General features: G+C 34.2%; 1 pseudogene; it reads right to left on the reverse strand.

Annotated features, from left to right (window-relative positions):
* The window catches only part of LOC149254428 (uncharacterized), a 68,125-nt pseudogene that overhangs the window by 19,902 nt on the left and 26,983 nt on the right, over positions 1–21,240 (reverse strand).

The following is a 21,240-nucleotide window of genomic DNA, read 5'->3' on the forward strand; positions in this document are numbered from 1 at the left end:
ATTTATAATATTATGGTTTAATATTGGATTTATAATATTAGGGTTTAATATTGTATTTGTAATTTATGATAGTGGGGTTTAATATTAAAGTTTATTATATTAGAATTTTATAATGTTAGAGATTTATATTAGGGTTTAATAATGTGACATTGGAATGGTACACAAATCTATCTAGTGTTGCATCATGAAAAGCATTTTCTCTATACGACAATCAATCTGAAAATCATTGTCACAATGTTATATTATATTGCAATTTATTCAATGTCACATTGTTACATTACAAAACTAGGGTTAATATTTAGTTTATAATATTAGGTTTAATATTAATCCTAGAGTTTAATCCCTTCAGTTTATAACCCCTTGAGTTTATAATATTAATCTCTTATATTTATTAATTTCATGGGTTTATAATATTAACAATCCATTGGGTTTATAATCTTAAGCTTTATAATCCTAGAGTTTATAATATTAATCCTAGAGTTATAATCTCTTGAGTTTATAATATTAATATAGGTTTTGTAATACCAATATCCCTTGAGTTTATTAATCTCTTGGGTTTGTTAATCCCTTGAGTTTAAAATATTATTAATCCTTTGTGTTTATTAATCCCTTGGATATATAATATTAATCCCTAATATGTATAATAATATATTAGGGTTTAAAATATTAATCTTAGGGTTTGTAATATTATCTAGGGATTTATAATCTCTTAGGCTTATAATATTTGGGTTTAATATTGTGACATTGGAATAGTACAAAAATCTATCCAATGTCACATTGTGACAAATATTGTCTTAATGCGCCAATCAATGTCGCAATGTTATATTACATTGCAATTTATTCAAGTCACATTGCGAAATTACAAAATTGGGAATTAATAGTAGGGTTTATAATTTTAAGGTCTTTAATATTAAGTTTATAATATTAGGGTTTAATATTGGAGTTATAATTTATAATAATGGGGTTAAATATTAGGGTGTATTATATTGAGTTTTGTAATATTATGGTTTTATATTAAGGTTTAATACTATGACATTGGAATGTTACAAAATTCTATCCAATGTTGCATTGTGACAAACATTGTTTGAATACGACAATCAATCTAATAATCATTGTCACAATGTTACATTACATTGCAATTTATTTAACATTGAATTATTACATTACAAAACTAGTGTTTAATATTAGACTTATAATATTATAGTTTAATATTAAACCTAGGGTTTAATATTAATCTCTTGGGTTTATAATATCAATAATCCCTTGGGTTTATTAATTCCTTGAGTTTATAATATTATTAATCCCTTGGGTTTATAATATCAATAATCCCTTGGGTTTATTAATTCCTTGAGTTTATAATATTATTAATCCCTTGGGTTTATAATACTAACCTTAGGGTTTATATTCTGAGGGTTTAATATTAATCCCTTAAGTTTAAAATATTAATCATTCCTTAGGTTTATTAATTCGTTAGGTTTATAATATTTATCTTTGGGTTAATTAATTCCTTAGGTTTATAATATTAATAATCCCTTGGTTTTATAATATTAGTCCCTTGGGTTTATAACATTAATCCCTTGTGTTTGTAATATTAATCTCTTGGATTTGTCAATCCCTTAGGTTTATTAATCCCTTAAGTTTATAATATTAATCCTTTGTGTTTATAATATTAATCTGTTGAGTTTATAATATTAATCCCTTGGATTTATTGATCCCTTGGTTTTATAGTTTATAATATTAGGTTTGTAATAGTATAGTTTATAATATCATTCCTAGGGTTTAATATGTATCCTAGGGTTTATAAAATTAATCAATGTGAGAATATGTCACAATGTTCCTAATCATTTGGATTTAAAATATTAATCTTAGGGTTTATTATTAATAATAGAATTTTTAACACTTATCCTCAGAGATAATATTAATCCCTTAGGTTTATAATATTAATTTCTTGGGTTTGTTCACCCCTTGGGTTTATGGTATTAATCTCTCGGGTTTATTAATCCATTGGGTTTTGTAATATTACTATTAGGGTTTATAATCATAGAGTTTATAATATTTTAAATCCTATATATTAGTATTATTCCCTGATGTTTACAATTCTTTTGATTTATAATATTAATCCAAGATTTTAAATATCGATATTCCATCCACTTTATTAATCTCTTGGGTTTATAATATTAATAATCCTTTAGATTTATAATACCAATTCTTAATGGATATAATAATATAATCCATTGAGTTTATAATATTAATAATCCCTTAAGCTTATGATATCAATTCCTAAAATATATATAATAATATATTTGAATTTATAATTTTAATTTTAAGTTTGATATACTAAATCTAAGTTTATAATATTAATTGTAGAATTTAATATTAATCCCTTAATTTATAATATTAATAATCCCTTGAATTTATTATATTATTGATAATATTAATAATATTAACATATTATTATAATAATTATATATTTATTATAATAATATTAATATTAATAATACAATTAGTATATATTAATATATATTATCAATGTAATTATGTTAATATATATATATATGATTAAAATCCACTATTATTAGTCCCTGCCATCTGGCATCCGGCAGGGACTATAGTAATCGTTCTGTGCCGACTTAGCATTAGTTTAGTGCTTTCGTTGTCTGTTATACGGCGCTTATACTAAAGTCTGGAATTCCGCTGTGAGGTGTTCTCTGCACATAACCAAAGTTGGATTCGCCGCTTAAGCTTTCTCATCTTATTTGGCCTCTTCCCGAGGCGGAAGAGGCCCGACCATAGCTTAAATTGGTTTTACGCCTGCTGCATTTTGGCTAACTGTCAACGGGTTTGTTTTAATGTTAACATTAGTTTGAAATGTTAAATGTTTGAGATTGGCAGGTAGTTACAAGTAACATATCGTAAGTTCATTAGCAATCGCAGGTAATTACAAGTGTGTTTGCATGTGTTACAGGTGGATGATGCAGCGCAACTGTGCTTTGCTTTGTTAGGGTAACAATTGCCCTTTTCCTTGCTTCACTCCAGTCATTCGTGCCTCTGCCGCAAGGAGGTCTCGGCTCATCCACTAGTTGCAGCCCTCTATGGTGACTCTTTCTCCATCTTTGGCCAGAGGAAGATTTGTCCTATATTAAATTTATGCCAGATTGTTTTCAGGAGGCTCCTTCAGGCACTATGCAAGGTAATGCAGGTCGACATTTTATTTAGTTTTTGGTGAGACCTTACGTTTCCCAAATTCATTAACTAGCAACTTTGAATGTCTTGGTTGCAAACAGGGTTGTTGCGGCTCTCATGTCGTTCTTGGTGCTGCCCAATATGACGCTAAGTGCCTCCTCTGAGGTATTGGTTTCTAATGTCATATGTTCCATACTGATTCTATAAAATCTAATCTCTGATCGGGTTCTTGTTTTGAGCAAGGCTTACATCGAGGTAATGATTCTCTGTGAAGCTTTTCCGTATTATTCACTGAATTGATCTGGGCCCGATACTGAACCCTGCCCACATCCATCCCGCTGTTGTGATGCCCACATCCTGTCACTGTTCACATCATCCGGTTGTTGTGATGCCCACATCCTGTTGCTGTTCACATTGTGCTAAACAAACCTTACTAGTCTTTGTCAAACATTTTTTTGTGTTTTTCAGATATTATCAGTAATTAGTTTTGCAATTTAATGCATTATCACTAGCTTACAGGCATGAAATTTCTTACCTGCGAATGCGTGCTCAGTAGTCGGTTTTCATTGGAATTTTGTGGAACGATGAATGTTCTGAAGTCTGGTACACGCGTTTTCTGGTACACTGTTACCCTGCTTCATACGTTTCTCTGACCGCTTCAGAAAAATCTATATCAGAAGTGCTCAGTAGTCGGTTTTCATTGGAATTTTGTGGAACGATGAAACCTGTCTGGTCAATCAGTGAAGCTCTGCCGTATCATTCACTGAATTGATCTGGGCCCGATACTGAACCCTGCCCACATCCATCCGGTTGTTGTGATGCCCACATCCTGTCGCTGTTCACATCATCCGGTTGTTGTGATGCCCACATCCTGTTGCTGTTCACATTGTGCTAAACAAACCTTACTAGTCTTTGTCAAACATTTTTTTGTGTTTTTCAGATATTATCAGTAATTAGTTTTGCAATTTAATGCATTATCACTAGCTTACAGGCATGAAATTTCTTACCTGCGAATGCATTACTGCAATGCCTGTACCTGCTTTCCAAATTTCCTTTTCTTTTGGGCAGGAATAAACTGTTCTCTGTTTGTAAGAAAGAGGCTGAAGTACTTCTTCTGTAAAAACCAGATGAGAAAAAAAAAAAGACAAATTCTTCGTACGATTTTGTCACGGTGGGGTAAGACTACTGTTCAGCTGCGGTAAGACTACTGTTCAGCTGCACATCTTCCTCAGAGCTCTGGAGCCCGTGGTCTTCTCCAAAAACTCTGGCTCGATGAGCCGAGAGGAAGCATTTGAGGTTGTGGAACACTGTAAAAACTTAGGACACTCACGACTTTGTAAGTGACACTTGCCATCCATGCAAGTGTGTTGGCGCGAAAAATAAAACTTAAGTCACCAGTTTTGAACATTGTTTCATTTCACTGGACATTAATTGTTAAAATTTTTATTTTTTGCCAGCTGTCTATTTAAGAATTCGGTGTAAATGCATATAGTTAATTTCACTATGTACCTATCCTCCTCTACTAATGAGCAATGAGCATGGAAGCAGCGGCATATAAGCATGGAAGCAACTCGTTTTCACTGTGGTTTGCTTGGAAGGTCCACACCAGTTTTGAACATTGTTTCATTTCACTGGACATTAATTGTTAAAATTTTTATTTTTTGCCAGCTGTCTATTTAAGAACTCGGTGTAAATGCATATAGTTAATTTCACTATGTACCTATCCTCCTCTACTAATGAGCAATGAGCATGGAAGCAACGGCATATAAGCATGGAAGCAACTCGTTTTCACTGTGGTTTGCTTGGAAGGTCCACAGTTGCTGCTTACAAAATTTCAATTGCCGCAGTTTAGATTTAGCTCATCTGCTTATTGCTGAAGCTTGCATATCTTTACCCCTTTGAAGTAATATGAGGCGCTGCTGTGATCTGGTGGATGTTTCAAACTTAAAGGTCCTTCGCATATTTGTGCCTTTCAGACCAAGGGTTACACTAAAACATTGAGTTATATCCATGCATGTCTTGACTGGCAAAATCATCATAGTACTCAGGTTATGGGCTATACAGGTATGATAAAGTCTAGGTTTCTGACAGTTCGTATCCCTAAGTTCAGCTGATGTGGGACAAAAGTATAACTCGTACTGTTTTGGCGGTTACTCTGCCTTCGTTTTGTAATCTTGGCTCTTGTCTTGATGTTAGAGAATACAGCTAGCTTCATGGTCTTGAGCAAGGCAAGTTAATTAACAAACAAAATGGTGACCGGACTGACTGGCTGTGTTGTTATCAGCTCTCCTTCGGGTCCTGCTCAAACTCTGGGTGCCGCTACCCAATCATTCCATCACTTCCTAAACAGGCTCAACTTGATGCAGGGACTCGCTGCGTCGCAGCTGCCCTTGTTTTTACATCAATCCTCACCCCGAAAAAAAAAAACTCTGCAACACCATCTACGTGCGTAAATATCATGACCTCTCAAACTCTAAACACGAAATGAGAGCGATATTACAACCTAGCATCGATCATTTAATTAGAAAGCAGATCTCATAACCACATTAATCGACTAATCTATATCTTATTAATCAATTTCAAAAAACAAAATCACCACTTACATGAATTTATTACTTCAAATCAAAGTACGAATTTGATGCAATAAAGTCTGAATATGAAAGGCTCATAAAATCTTGATATGACAAAGCTATGATTATGTAGATGCTCAATAATTTAAGTCAGACCCCATTTGGGGTTCTATACTTCTTCCGAGGTGCCTAGGCTCATAAGAGTAGGTATGTATAACAACCTTGAAAATTAACAACGAACAGTCAATATAACTTCGTGATTGATGAAAACACCATCATTAAGAGCAGTTTAGATTTATCTGATACTAGATAGAAGGATCAAATTTCAGGATGTGTAACCTTTTTTTAAAATTTTATTGTGGTAATTTTTTTTGGTTAAAAATAAATTTATGATTTATTCAAATTCATTTATATAATAAATTTTTAAACCTTATTTAAATTGTCCCTTAAACTTAATCTATTTTAATATTACATAAAAATAGATTTTTTTAAGAAAGTGTTAACTAATATGCCTAGTGTCCATATTATGCTAAATTGTCTCCTAAATCTAATCATCTTTTAATGTTACCTATATATATATATATATATATATATATATATATATATATAACTAACTCGCATCATGGTAATAAAAAGAATTGGATTTAGCGCTATCTAAAATATTCTTAATCTCTAAAGATATCGCTTCATGTATACTAAGTCTTCATTATTAAGACTTTACAACACACTTTACCAACAACGTTGAACGCAAGTATGTTTATGTTTCTAATATATATGTTAGGAAGTAATTATACTTATAATATAAATATTTATATTATAAATCGTAATTTTTTTAAATCGTCAGCACCAATGTACTTCCTCCTCCCCATTCAGCCATTCACCACGCACCACGTGTGAGAAGAATTGTTCCATAAGTGATATGGCCTAGAGTTTTCTTCTTGATATGGTATTTCTTCTTCCTTCGTGCCGCGTGTACCATGTGCATGTCTAATGACATTCCCTATGTGGAATTGCCATTTTCTCATTACATGGTGACGGTGTAGTGAGTGGTGGGTGTTTGGTTCATCAAGATGGAGAGACGACGTTCTGTGTAATGGAGTGCCTATCATGAATTTTGTCAACAATTTGGATGTTAATATTTTTCAGTATGGAAAAGATTATAGGTCGATGTGAATGTCGATAATAACGTATTGCGAGATAATCTTTCGATTCATTTAACAAGCCATTTGCATGTGTCTATTCTCAATTATTATTGTTTTAATCTTAAAGACTGACTTATAATTAGAGGCTTTTATTGTTGTTTATCTTGAAAGATTTCCTCACGAATTGAGAATATCTATATATATATATATATATTACACAAAAACATCAAAATTCTATAGATATATCCTGAGCTGAGCATTTCAAAATTCTATAGATGTATCCTGAGCTGAGCATTTTTTATTTATAGAATTTTGATGTTTTTGTGTTATATATATATATATATATATATTTATATTATTATTGTAATTTAATGATTAAATAATAATAGGGATAAATATATATTCATTTATTATTTTTATTTATAGAAATTACAATATTTTAATAATTTATTAGTGGTAACTAAAAAGTTTTGTTTCTAATTTTATAAATTATTAACTTGTTTCCTTATATTTATAAAAAATATATTTTACTCACTTTAAATCTTAGTACAATACCAAAAAAAATTTAAACTTTTATAATTAAAAAAAATAAAAAAATTTATAATTATTATTAAAATAATCTCTAATAATATAATATGCATTTAATAACATTTAATTTTAAGAATCTCAAAATGGCTCCTCGCCCCGCCAAGAAGGCCGCCGCAGCAAACCCTACTCCAAAGAAGGAGAAAGTTGGAGGTGCTAAGTCGAAGCAGACAACGCCAAAGGCCGATTCAATGCCGACTGTTACTGTTGAAGCCGAAGAGCCGAAGTAGTCACCGGCCAAACCTAATGGAGCAGAGGCGGCACCTGACGCCAACATAGGCTGGATTGAGATGGCTAGGGTTTCTGGACGCCTGAGTGCCGCCGCCATGCTGTAGGAAAAGGATGGGGGTGTGCTAGCAGCTAGCCCCCTCAGGAAATCGGTCGCAAGGATGCCGAAACCGAATACACGGACAAGGATTTGGCACCGCGGCGGGCCGAATAACAAAACCTCTGTGGCTGATCAGTGCCTTGCGGCAGGTCAACCTTCATACAGGACATGGACGCATTCACTGCCTCAGGGCTTAACTTACCGTGTGCCGACAGAACCCTTTAAATTTCGACATGGCGTGGATGATGCAGCCCGTCACCAACCAGATCTGCAAACCCACCCTGATTCAGTTACGCTTAAAGACAAGGGAGGAATGTCCAGGTCGGGAACGGCCATACAAATAAAGGCTGAACAGAATGATACGCCATTACCACCCAGTCGGTCAGATCCAGCAAAGCAAGGATTCCACAAGATCGACCCACTTCGCATGGACGCTGATCTGGTTCAGCGAGGGCTCCACAAGATCGATCTACCCAGCACGGATGCAGATCTGGTTCAGTTTTTCATCAAATTGATTGAGGGAAAACACTTTTGCATGCGGCTCAGTAAGGCAATGAGCATCCATGCATTAAAAAAGGAAATTCAGGGTCGCCTTGGAACCCCAGCACGACTTCAAAATCTCATATACTCAAGGTATAGTATGCAGGACAACAAAACCCTCCAGCACTACGGCATTGCCAAAGATTCAACCATTATCCTAACTCTCCGACTGCGTGGCCCAGCTCTAAAAATACAGGTTCCTTTTGGGATGCAGTAAAAGGGATGGAAAAAATGAAAAATAAAGCAGCACCGCCATCAGAGTTACCAGGGCCCTACATTGTTGAACAAAAGCCAGAATCACCAACTCTACAAGTAACTATGCCAGAGGTAACTAGTTTACACACCGATTTATCTAATAATGCAGTTATTTGTAGATTTAACGGTTTCTGGCCAAAATTAGATGCCCTGCACCAATGGATCTTTTCAACATGGACATCTAACTGTGAAATTTACCTATGCCCCAAAGGGTTTTTCATAGTTAGATTTAACACAGAACAAGAAAGAGACAACATTATCAATAAGGGGCCATGGTTCTAGGGCGGTGCTAGCCTCTTTACCACTCCCTGGTTTTCTGATTTCGACGCCAATACAATGATAGTCTCAACAATGCCTGTATGGGTAAGGCTACATGGGCTCCCACTACACTTTTGGCACCAGAAAGTATTAATGGCCATTGGGAATTCCCTTTGGAAATTCCTAAAAATGGATGAAGACAGAGCTATCAGGGGAATATTTACATTTGCCAGAATATGTGTAGAAGTGGACTTGAGTCAGGGGCTACCAGACCACATCACGCTGAACTTCAATAATACTCAATGGATACAGTAGCTTGACTATGAGAACACAGCATTCCGGTGCAGGAGCTGCATGCAAACAGGGCACCTTCAATATGATTGCCCATTTGCTCGAAAGGACCCCAGGAGAACCAAGAAAAAGCAAAAAAACCCAAAGGCTGGCAGCACACTGACCCATTGGAAGAAGAAGACATCAATGTGGAACCTACAGAGAACCAGACAGAACCAGACTCTCAAATGAGACAGAAATAGCCTCAGGAAGTGAATGCCCCAACTACTCATTTGGGGCCGCACGTTTCAGATCTGCATCAAGAGTTACAGATGGAAGTAAGTGGCATCAAACGAACCCATGGATCAGAGGGCTCAGAATCTGACAAAGAACTTCAATTGATCCCAATGGAAAACCAGCTAGCTATTATTACACCCACACCTGACTCTGGAGGATGGCGGCGGGTGCAGAAGAAGAAGGGAAGAAAATTTTAGGCTTGCTGGAACTTATTTTTATCTGTTATTCTATTTCTGTTGCTCCTGTCATTACAGGAACAATCATCTGCTATTTTTTGTTATTTCTCTATTTGCTGCCTGTTATTACAGGAACAACTATCTGCATATGCCTCAGGCATCTACAAAATGTAATTTTATCAATATGAATAAAATTACGACTTTTTTCTATGGGAAAAAAACATTTAATTTTAATTTTATATATAAAATAAAATAAAATAATATTTTATTAGTGAAAAAGTAACTTGATTGGCAATTGCCTTAATTGTGAAAAGTGAAATTTGCAGAGGTTTCAAATTCAAACCGCATGGGTCAGCCAAAAAACATTATTTTTATTAAAATTTGGTATTTTAATTTAATAATAAATTTATACATCAAAATCTAAAATAAAATTATATACTATAAATATCTACTTCTATTATTATTTAGTCTAACATAATCTTTTATATACTACTGATTGGACTTTGTTTTTTTTTTTTCAGCACGAAAAAAGCTATATAATTATATTATATGCATCCATCAAAAGGTACAACGAAACATAAAAGGCCATCAGATATGGCTGAATATAAAAGATCATAACCACATGGAGAAGAATGAATAAGGAGCAATATCAGATCTAGAAATGATTAGACATATTGAGAGATATTGCTAATATCACCTATCTACATAATGATAATTCATTAAAACCTCTTTCCCTAGGAATGTTGGTATAATTTTTTTTTCCCTTAAAGACATAATCAAAATTTTCCTTTACGTTATCAAATCATTTTCGTTAAGGAAATTAACGGTAAGTGTTTAGATCTAATATATTTCTTTTTATAGTTTAATGAATTATTTTTAATATTACTAAATATTTATTTACTTTTATATTGATAAATAATTTATCAAAAAATTTAATAAAATTTATTATTTAATTTTATATTAATAAATAATTTATTTAAATTTTTATTATAATTTATTTAAATTTTTAATAAATATTTATTTAATTTTATATTATAATTATTTTATTTATATATATATACTTTTTAAATTCAAGGTTAAATTATTAGAAAAATAATAAAAAAAATTCAAATTAATTTAAGCGATAGTAATAATAAATAATTTATATAAGTTTGGACGATTAGTTCAGGTGGTTTAGAGTGATATCTGAAGCCCTTTGATATTATTGATAGTAGCTATTGTTTTTGGGTTTGACTCTCTTTGTAATATCCCTTAAGCACATGATAAATTTAATAATATAAAAAATAAAATAATAATAAAAAGTATTATTGACCCATATTGATCGAAAATGGTTGATGGCATCTAGAACAGTGATGAATCAGTTAGTAACATACCCACAAATATTTTTGAATTTTTGATTGGAAAAAGAAACACGGGGGGGCATTATTAAAAACCTCCACGACTTGTCAATTAGTTTTTCTAATATTTACAATGTCTAGTGATATTATCAGAGTGTGGGCTTCTCATTAATCAATTGATTGATCACTGTTTTGAGAGAGAGAGTATTTCATTATAGGATAACTACGATGTTTCCAACGACCACAAAGGATTGGTGCTCATTGCATATGAGCTATTCACTATGGAAATTTTGAGGTCTAAAATGGGCCTCTTAAGGAAATTATAAAATAATAGTGGAAATAATAAAATAAGATTACATTACATTATCAAATTTTAGAGGGAAAAAAGAAAAAACTACTTTTTCAACTCGTATTTTCAACTTATCTCCTATGGGTTTACTCAAATTTCGAGCAAGAACAATTTGGATGCATAATTTGATTCTTCATCCAAAGAGTACCCATATTGCATACTTTTGATGGATCATGCTACACGAAAAATGAAAAATATCACATTTTTCATGTATTTCTCATTTTTCGTGTAGCAGGGACCATCAAAAGTATGCAACATGGGTACTCCTTGGATGATGAACTAAATTTTGCATCCAACGAGTATCCTCGCTCAAAATTTGAGTGAACATTAAGGGAGATAAGTTGAGAATAGAAATTGAAAAAGTAGTTTTATTATTTTATTAGCTTTTTATCTTTTTACCTTTTTAACCTAAAAATGGTAAATCATCATTTTGAATCCTATTGGTTCTTATAAAGTTGTACATTTTTCTTAGGAGACTCATTTTAGACCTGAAAAGGTCTCTAATGATGTCCTTTGAGGCGGAAAGCAAATTGGTTTTGTCTTGGGAGCATGTGCTATGTGGGTAGCCACATAAGAATTTATTTGTGAAAGATTTGAAGTTTTCTGGTCAGAGTTCCCTGCATTATATTAAATTATATATATATATATATTTTTTGAATTAAGACTAAATCTATTAAGAAAAGAAATATGGTACAAACAGAGCTTACAAAGAAGCGAAGCTAAGGAGCAAGGGAGCCGGAAATGATATGATATCAACCTCGGTCCCAAAAACAACCACGACACAAGCAGAAGATAACAGAGAGGAACAAAAGGAACGAGCTGGTCTAGGGAGTCTACCCAGCATGGGCAGAATATTCCAATCTACATTTTTTTCCTTTCTTTTTGCTGACTTTGACCCAACCAAATGGATCTGGCTGGACCAGAACTACTTGCAGACTGATCTGAGCTAAAGGAGGAGACTCCTTGTCTGAATCAGAAGGCGAAGACTCATGAGAACGTTTCTGCGAGAACAGAGGCGCAAAAGGATCCATGGCGCTGGCTGAGGGCGGATCCTTCGGTTGCTCCAAATTCTCCTCGTCCATTTCCAAGTCCTCCTCATCAGAGCTAGAGGACTCTATGTCATCCATAGGGGATCTGTCACAAGGTTTCCAACTCTTGGATTTGGATTTGCGAGTGAAAATCTTCTTTTTGTCAAGGAATGCTGCACATGTGTTCTGGAGATGCCCTGTCTGATGGCAATGGCGACATCTGAAGGCTGTATTCTCATAGTCCAAAGTTTGCGTCCAGTGGAAGTCCCCGACTTTGAGGATGATCTGATTTAGCAGCCCTTTACTGATGTCTATTTCTGCGCAAATTCTGCCATAGGTGTATAATCCTTTCTCCCCCCTTGAGGTATCTGTTGCAAGGAAGTGGCCAAGGGTGTCTCTGATTCCTTGAAAGACAGCAAAATTCCATAGATGCGCAGGGAGATTTGGAAGCCTGACCCAGATAGGAAGCTTGGAGATGACTGCAGTGGAGGGGTCAAAGTCTGGGAACCAGGGGGAGAGGAAAAGTCCAGCTGATCCCCAGAACCAGGGGCCCCCCTTTAAGGCTTTCTGGTAATCTTCGTTGAAGGCAATGACTACAATAAAGAAGCCTTTCGAGCAGAAGAAGACTTTGCAGTTGTTGGTCCAATTAGAATGGATCCACTGGTATAGATCAGCAGTGCGGGGCCATAGGCCATTAAATCTGCAGATGAGGGTTGTTTCTGCAAATGTCTGGTATTGATCATCCAAAGATGGATGAGTGATTTCAATGGCAGGGGTTTCCTCCATTTTATCCACCAAGAAGGGTTTGGGAGCCTCGGCAGAATGGGCAGGCTTCTTGGCAGGCTGTGCATGAACTGCATCTTTGTAGGAGAAACCTTTGGAGGCAGAGGATTGCCCGACTGCCCCTCCCCTTAGTCGTAGTGATAGGATCACTGTGGCATTTCTTTCAATATTATAAAAGGAAATAGGCAGATTGTAATCAAGCTGCTTACCAACAAAGAGGAGCCGTAGAAGGGAGGAAGGGATCCCCAACCTCTGTTCGAGAATCTTTGAGAGATGGCGCACTATGAAAGACGGCTGGACTTCTAGGAGCAGGGTTTTGCCTGTCAGAAGAATTATCTGAATCTGGAAACTCGCTTGCTGGAAACGAATAGGATCTCGGCTGCCTAAATGAGGAAACGAGGTTGAAACATTGAGGTCCCAGATGCTCCTTCTAGGCAAATCTAGGAAGCTTGGAAAGTTCTGAAAATGAGATGCAGAGTATCGACTATTCCGGGGAGGCAGAGCACGGCTTTTGTTAACCCTGGCTGGATTTTCTTCTTCTTCTGAGCGGATCCGGTGCGAAATGCTGGATAATCTTCAGCATTTGCGTCCGACGACCACCACAACCTGACCCTTTCCTGTGGCTCTCGTTTTACCCTGTTGCTGAATCTTTGCAGGGTGAGCAATACCGGGGCCATTCCTGCAGCCTTTCCTGTTGCGGCGCCATTGGAGGGAGCGGGGGCTCGGCTTTAGACGCCCCATTCCTAGAACCCTAGCACCAAAAACCCTAATCGATGCATTTCGTTCCGCCATCGCTTTATTTTTCTCGCCTTCATCCTCCCGCAGGTCTCTGCGGCGTTTCGCTGGCGATGGCTGCTGTTGCTGCCGCCGCCGCCGTTGCTTCTTCTCGCCTTCCTTTTGCTGGCTTTTACTTGTCGTATTCGAGGCAGCCATGGCGGCCGAACAGAAAATGTATGAGACTGCGGCGCCTGGAGTTCTACTATAATTCTATTAAAAGGTAGTGGGCTTGGCCCGCTTTAGACCAACTACTCGCACGACGAGCTACGACCTTGCTCGGGATTGAACACAAGACCGGTCCGTCATGACAAGGCCGACTTTACCACTACGCCGCCTCCACGACCTTTATTAAATTATATTAAAACCCTACTAAATCAGGTATGGATGGTGGTCATATGAGAGGTCATATCTCCTCACCATGCGAAAACAAAGGGAAGACAATACATATAAGTTAATTATGTTTTTTTTGTTGAGTAGACTTCTTATGAACATTTCTTGGAAAATACTTCCACAATTTTTGTCTGCATAAATGTAAGTTAAATATATTTATTTTGGAAAGGTTGGTTGTGCATTTCTTCAGGAAATGTTCATGGCTTCTCTGTGGAATATATATAAATTACATATTTTGTTTTCTTGAAAATATTACATATGAACCTTGCACTTAAAAAGGCAAAGAAGCAGTGTTTTTTTCTTGAAGTAAAATGCATGTGAACCCTACACTTAAAAATATAAATATGCTAGGATATTTAATTAATGCATGTGTAAGAAAGTGAGCTTGAGAAGATGTTTAAAACATAACTAGTAGAGACATATTATTTGAGTTTGATAAATATTTTATATAATCATGATGTCAAAATTGTTGATGGCAGTAATTGCAGGAAATAAATGTGACATATTTGAAGGATGAATTAATAGTGTTTAACCCATCCCTTATACAACAACTGAAAATGGATTATAGTTAACACTATGGCAGACAACAAGGTCAATATGTTTGACTAATGATCCATGCAAAGTGAAGGATTATCAAATCCAAGATAAACCATTGTCGGAAACAACCATGCCATAAAGACAGTGCTCGAGTAATTATGGGGTAAATTGTTTTGGTTGCATGATTAATGTAAAGGCTAATAACTAGTTATCTTTGAATATAAGATGACATTTTTTGTAGTTTTTTTAACAATGGACAAGGGATGGTGTTTCTTCTTTCCATTGGGTGAGGGGTGATCACCCTCATGAAACATTTAACAAAATAAACGGTTGTTAGTTTTTCCCTATGGGGTTTCTAGGGTATATTAGTGTTCATTGATGTGTTTTCCTATTATGTCAATCTAATGATGTTGCTTCTTTGCATGACATTGATACTTACATTATCAAATATGTGATTAACTAGCCTAATTAAACGAATAATGGTAATGACGTAAGGTTACAACAAGGATCTTTATGTTAATATGCCATGACAATGGTTGTTACTTTATGTGACTTTCTATTCCATTTCTGAAGTTATTATATGTAATGACGATGATTTTATCTAATGGCCAATTAAAGAATATGGAATAAGTGATTGAGAATTTTACATGCTAGTACATCCCATAAAAAAAATTCTAATCCTATATATTTGTACACAAGGTCTACTATTACACTCTTCAATTTCCATAAAACAAGGCCTTGAGATTTAACTAGTTTACCATCAATAAAATGTGAAAACTTTTATTGCAAATAAAAATAATAATAGTTTATATAAATAATTCTAATAAATATATCTGTCCTTTTTTATAACATTTTATACCTCTAAAATTAAAATAAATTAATAATAATTTATTTGTTATTATTTATAAATTATTATTATGTTATTTAATTATTAATAATTAATGTCATAGATAATTTTATTTAATTTGGTTCAATATAAATGTTCGTTTCTAACCAGAATGAAATGTAAGAGCATTTTGTGAAAATAAAGTTGTTAATGTTTGACACATTTACAACTATACGCGGACAATCTATTATTGAAATATTACATAAAAAAATAAGATTCTTACAATTTATTTGTTTTTGTACAATAAATACCATGTTTACAGAGAGATATAATATTACCTAAATGTTATGTATAATTATAGTGAGTTGTAAATATATTTAATGAGATAAATTATTTAAAATTTATAAGATTTAAATAGTAATTTAAATTTATTCCAAAATCAATTATTAAAAAATAAAATATTTTATATTAAATATTTATGTTTTATTTTTCACATATTTTTATAATTAGTTTTTTTTATTTGAGTTATTGGATTTATCCATTTAAATATAGAATACTGAAATTAACTTAAATATAAAATATTTAGAATTCCATAAAAGAAAAGAAGATATCAATTAATTTGATTATTCAATAATTAATAACTCGTAACTTAAAATTTATTAAAAAAATTATTATTAAAATTTGTTAAATAGATATAATTTGTTTAAAAGTATATATAAGATATTTACTTGAATATTATAAAAAATTATATATATCTTCATGATTTATATATAGGAGTGGTCTAATTAATAGATGAAAAAGTCTTTTTCTTTAGAATTGATTAAAATTGGGCAATACAATTTCAAGATTTTTTGTTGTTTAAAATATATTTTTGAATGCATAAATAAATTCATCACCTCTAAAAACTTTAGGACACTTGAATTATGCAAATTATGTTTTAAAAATCTCCATTAAATTTTGATTAAAATTAACTAAGATTTCTGATTAATAATGATTTGGTCTACTACTTAATTCTTACAACACACATTGACTCAATTCCACACCTTCAAAGTCTAAAACATGAGACGTGAATGATATGACAACAAATATCCAACCTGCTATAAGGCATTTAATGCACCCATAACAGCTTCACCCATGCCCTTATCATATGATGATCATACATATAATGGATTTTTCCTAACTTCTAACAACTTCACAACTCTCCCCTATTTCCCGGCAGCTCCGCAGCTCTGACTCCCGCATGTGAACCCAACTGGCGGACAAGACAGGCCCCAATTGAATGCGTTAGGATTTCAAATTCAAACTGGACTTGCGCGCCAAAATTTTGAAATGAAACCTGGTTTGGGAATATGATTTTATCCCACCTGCTGCACAATCTTTCAATGATCAAGCTGCAGATTCTGCTCCGGATGGCTGGTTAGTATATTTCCTATTTCTTCTGTGGTTTACGAAGGCCACCAGAGATGCATCGGAGTTGGTGCTTCAACAATGTTTGCGATGCCAAAGAGAGCGAACATCAGCATCACAGTGTATGCAGCTGCCACTGCAAATGTGGAGGCCTTCATTTTCATTGCCATTGTCGTTACAGGTTACGAAACTGGAGAGAATCAATCAAAAGTTGAGTCACGGCGCAGAGAAAAACACCCAAATCCACGCGCTAACCTCCAATAACCTTTGGGACACAAATGCCTCAAATGGTGAAACTTAAGTTGAATCGTTCAAATAATGTCGTAGAGCTCCTAGAAAGTCGGGTGTGTGCCACAACCAATTTCTTGATTTGCTGTTGGATTTTGAAAAATGGTTTCTTGATTTTCTTCACCACAAACAAAAAAAATTGGTTTTTATTTTAAAGGTTTACAGAAAATATGACATTTTTCTTCTGGTTGGGTTGGGTATTGGAGCAACTCTATTCATCATGATATTGAAAGATATGATCAATAACATCAAACAAGCAGAGGAATTTCCTGTAATAATTCACCATACTTTCGTTTCAAATGTGTGAATTTCAATATTTGAATGATATCGTTGTCTCATTATTGGCCATGATTCGAACCCTGATTTCAGTGGATCGACTGATCGAGACTATAACGATCTGGCATGTACAAGCACACATGATTGTTCATAGAAGCCTGCAACTCCAAATGATTCCACACAACTAACACATACTTCTATTAGGTTACACGAGAGCAAGGATCCTTCGATTGGCTCAAAGGAATTATGAATGAAGTGGTCGAGTTTGATCACAAGGTATACAATACCGAAGGGAACAGCAATCATGTAGGATTTTAATGTTTATCTATTTGAATTTATAAATATCTCTAAATATTTTAATGTTTCTCTATTTGAATTTATAAATATTTCTAAATATTTTAATGTTTCTCTATTTGAATTTATAAATATCTACTGATAGAGTGTATTCATACTAATGTGTAAAATATAGTTAATTTTTCTTAATGCATCAGGGATGTTCCCTCTTGCCTCTTTTATTCATTCTACCCATGAACTCTCTTAGTATCCACATCAACAAAGCGGTTGCTGAAAATCGATGCAAGCCTATTAAGATCTGCAGGCAAATCTCCATCTCACACAACCTTTTTGTTGATGATGTGTTTTTATTTGCAATGCTATGCAGAACAACGTGGACTTGTTTAAAAGACATTCTTGAAAGATTTCAAAGAGCCACTGGTCTCTTTATCAACAAAGGAAAATCCTCTCCATATCACAACGGAACCAATATGGAGATGATTAACTGGATATCTGAATTATTCGGTATTGATTCAAAACTTCTCAATGAGGGCCTCAAATATTTAGGTTTTCATCTCAAAGGTAAGGGCTACTCCAAATCTGATTGGCAATGGCTGACAGAGAGATATTATAAGAAGATATCCGCATGGGAACACCAGAGTTTATCCTTGGCAGGCAGAGTCATTCTCTCTCAATCAGTTTTAATGCAGATGGCTGTTTATTGGGCTCACTTATTATTCCTCCCGGCTAGTATTATTCACTTGTTGAACAGGGTCACGGCAAATTTTATTTGGGGCGGAAAATCTGAACAGTCTAAATTCCATCTCTCTAAAATGGAAAAAATTTCATTGCCTAAATGCCACGGAGGTTGGGGCTTAATGGACCTGAGGGCCTTCGATAAGGCTCTTCTATGTAAAACGCTCTAGAGAGGGATATTTGGGGATGGTCCATGGAGTGCTACTATTAATCTAAAATATATGAAAGGCAAAAAATTGGAATACTGGTACAGATCTGGAGCAATTGGCACCAAACACGGATCAGTCATTTGGCTCAGTCTCCGAAAGGTTGGGGAACTCTTTTTAAAATATCTAAGATGGCGGATCCACTCTGGAAATAGCATCTTAATCGGCCTTGACTCCATCGCCTGCAGTCGCGGAAATATTTCTTTTCCTGAATTTCTCTTATTTTCCCTCCATAGAAATGGTATTTTTACATGGGATAAACTTATCTCTGATTGGTGTGGACTTGATCCTATTTGGAAGGATGCCACTGATCATGGCCTTCCTGTTGAACTGTGCCCCACATGGAATGCTGTCAAAGTTGCTCTACAGGATAGCGGGATTTGACGTCATGGCACGTCTGATCATCTAATCTGGTCCATGTCAAACGCAAAGATTTCAGCCAGGGTTAAAGACATTTATCTTGACCTTATTTCAACAAGGGCTTCGCATAACAGCTCTATATTTCCAATGTCACTCTGGAAATCGGGATGCCCCCCTAGGATGATAATTTTCGCTTGGCTGGTGTTTAACAACAAGAACCTGACTTGGGACAACCTGAGGAAAAGGAACTGGCATGGTCCTAGCAGGTGTCCGATGTGCGAAGCCGATGAAGAATCAAATTTCCACATGTTCTTCCAATCCAAATCCTCTCAACAAATCTGGTATGATCTGGCCATTATTTTTGGTTTTCCTCATGTTGCTTTTGTTTCTGTCCATGCAGCTTTCAAATGGTGGTGTAATCAAAAGGAGCCAAAGCGTTTTCTTATCATTATCATGATTTGGTGCGCATGGAAATGGCGGAATCACAAAATCTTCCGAGATTCCAAAGATCCCTACAATTCCATTCTTCACCACATCACTGCTATTTTCGATTCAATTCCAATTCAGCTGGCCAATTAGCTCGGGACTACATTTTGGTATCATTGGTCAATGTGTTTCCTAGATTGTTCTTTGAATATGTCCCCCGGCTTTCTTTTTGTGCATCTACTCATATGTTTCCCCTGATTATGCTGTATATATGACTGCATATGCTTCATCCTTCCTGCTATATGAGGCTTGCTCAGACATCTATTTTTTGCTGATTCTCAAATGACTTGGAATGTGGCCCACTTGCCACTTTTTTGTAACCTATGCTGATTTTTATATTGCCTCAATATAATACATGATGCTTTTTTCTCTGAAAAACACTAATTCTTTTCCATTTTAACAATGTGTTATAGAAATGCACAATTACTTTATCAGTGTGTACGGAAAAGGATATGTTTGATTATGCACAACTACTTGACCAGTGTGTACGAAAAAGGAGATGCTCGGTTTGCACTAATCACGATGGTTCAAGTTTTGAATGATCCTAAGCATGGCATGCACATTTTATCAGGGACAAGGGCACGTTTTGTTTCCAGAATTATCTCTAGTTATTTAGAAATTAAAATGGGAGTTGTCTATAATGCGACTTTTTGGAGATTCCAGTGACGGAATCCAGCAGAAGAAATTGAGATTAAATCATGATTTGTTGCAGTTAAAATGGTTTTTCAACTGCATATTCGGATTCAGCACCCTGAAAAACCCCTGGGACGCTTTGATTGTGCAAAAACTAGCTATCAAACTTGCGATTCCAATAAATTGCTACCGGATTTTCACCGGAAAAACCCGCCGGAAAGGCTTTCAAAAAGTCGCGTTATAGACAACTGCATTAAAATGGATCCGTAAGAATATGAATATTAAGTCATGTGTTTTTAAAAAATTATAAATTTAAATTTAGAGAATTGGAGTGAAAAATAACAATTTTAAGTAATATGTGTTTTTTTTTAAGTTATAATTTCAGAGATATTTGGAACTAGTTGAGTTTAATTTGATCGCAAATTTAAAAAATAACTGGAAATCTACTGTTCACATATAAATGCAGTAATAAAAACCAATTCTTTATATTAGACAAAGTATTTAAGTACCGATTAAATATTTAAATTAACCATAAATAAATTATTATTATTATTATAATTATAATAAAAATAAATCATAAATTATTATTATTATATTATATTAAATATAAACTAAAACATTATTATTATTATTATATTAATTGAATTTGAACTGAAGAATGGACTTGAAATTTGAGAATCTGTTGTTATACAATTGGAACTTGTATGTTTTTGTTAAAAAACTAACATCATTTATAAATGTAATATATATGGATGACAAAATTTCTTATGAATTTGAAATTTTTTAAAATTTCAAATACAATAATATTTTAGTAATTATAAAACAAAATTTGAACTGCGTTTATAACCAGGACTCTATACATATATATAATGAGAATCATGATATTATGTATTAAAATATTAAAAATAAAATTATTTTACGTTA

Source organism: Pinus tabuliformis, chromosome 7 (assembly GCF_031772625.1).
Source record: "Pinus tabuliformis cultivar Carrire ecotype Pingquan chromosome 7, CPIR1, whole genome shotgun sequence".
Lineage (NCBI taxonomy): Eukaryota > Viridiplantae > Streptophyta > Pinopsida > Pinales > Pinaceae > Pinus > Pinus tabuliformis.